This window comes from Sinocyclocheilus grahami, unplaced genomic scaffold (genome assembly GCF_001515645.1).
Source record: "Sinocyclocheilus grahami isolate Dianchi unplaced genomic scaffold, SAMN03320097.WGS_v1.1 scaffold16784.1, whole genome shotgun sequence".
In the NCBI taxonomy this organism is placed as follows: domain Eukaryota; kingdom Metazoa; phylum Chordata; class Actinopteri; order Cypriniformes; family Cyprinidae; genus Sinocyclocheilus; species Sinocyclocheilus grahami.
The window spans coordinates 1-1,384 of record NW_015516273.1 but is presented as its reverse complement, the minus strand read 5'-3'; the positions used below and the strand labels follow the sequence as shown (position 1 = coordinate 1,384).

General features: G+C 33.6%; 1 protein-coding gene across 1 annotated transcript in view; it reads left to right on the top strand.

The window, feature by feature from the left end:
• The window catches only part of LOC107579348 (C-C chemokine receptor type 9-like), a 2,195-nt gene extending 1,841 nt beyond the window's left edge, over positions 1-354 (top strand). The window contains exon 3 of the mRNA XM_016265184.1: positions 1-354. This exon is cut by the window's left edge and continues 1,355 nt beyond it. The gene's annotated coding sequence lies outside the window, so the exon portion shown is untranslated.
• Positions 355-1,384: the final 1,030 nt, after the last annotated feature.

The window sequence follows — 1,384 nt, the reverse complement described above, 5'->3', positions numbered from 1 at the left end:
TACTGTTTTGCCCATTTAACTGTTACAGCATTTTCCATCTCTTGTTCAGCATTAATATTTGCAGTTCATATAAATGTTGTATGAGTACTGAATTTCTTCTAAAAGTGTTTTTCTTCCAAAAAAAAAGTTTATAATTGTTATTGTATGAAGATATTTTTTGTCTTTTCGTTGCTGCAAAAGTATAGCTGTGAATATTTTATTCATGATTTAAAGCCAGTTGTGTACATTCAGGGTATTTGTGTCTGTTTTGTTTTTGATTCACACCAAAAAAAAAAAAAATGTATATAAGTATTTGCTGCTCATTTTGTAAAACTTCAAACAGTATATTAAATACAAAATGCCAATAAAACCTGATTTACAGGCTTCCTAATGGTTCTTTCATAATGCATCAATACATTTTCTCCATTATGCATTGCTATCATTAGGTACAGAATCAGAAAATCTGTAACGTTTGCACACAGAACAGTTTGTCACTGGGGCAGTACCCACAAAATTAATCTTTGTCCTTACCCCTAAATGGTGTCTTAAGGGTACTAATACGCTTACTTTAAGGCTAAATAAGTCACTAAATAACATGTGCCTTTGAGAATTATTTTACAGTAGCAAGATTTAATTTCACACTTTCTTTCTCACCATGTCTCCAAACATATTTCTATTGATATAAAGGTGTGAAAAACTAACAACTTTTAATGTGATGCTCGTCATTCGAATCTGGCAGACGGCCACAAGTGCGTACTGTGGCTTGAACTGTTGACTATGACGTACACTATCTGTCTGGTTTACTTGCTGTGGGTCTTGTGGGGAAACACATATAGACTCACTAGAAAACAGACACGCGCTTGCTCGCACACACCATACATTCAAAAGTACCTTGAATTCAATGGACATACAGGATGTGGCACTGAAAATCACATAAATTTCCACGTTATATCAGTTTATTAGAATGCAAATTGATGATGTGTTGTTTTATACATCTTATCATCTTATCGATTTAAACAAACACTGCTGAATAAAATGTAGTCATGGCTTTTTGTTTTAAATTATGGTTTATTTGTATTATTTACTTATCTTTTAATGATTTAAAATGTAAAAGGAATTGCAGTTTCTTTGCTTTTGAAAACATTTGTGCAGTGCAGACAGGGTCAAATAACCACAAAGCACAAACACACCTTGAATCTGTCTGCATGCTCTACTCACGACAGGAAGTGGCAGGCAAGCCAACATATGTTCTTTCCAGTCTCTGCAGGTACATGTGACTGAGGCTGCTGGCTTGTCAACCACAGATAAATCGGAGGTTAAACATATCTGTAAAGTAAAATAAAAAATGTAAATAAATAAAATTAAAACGTATAATAAAGTAGAAACACCACATGCAGGCTGTGAC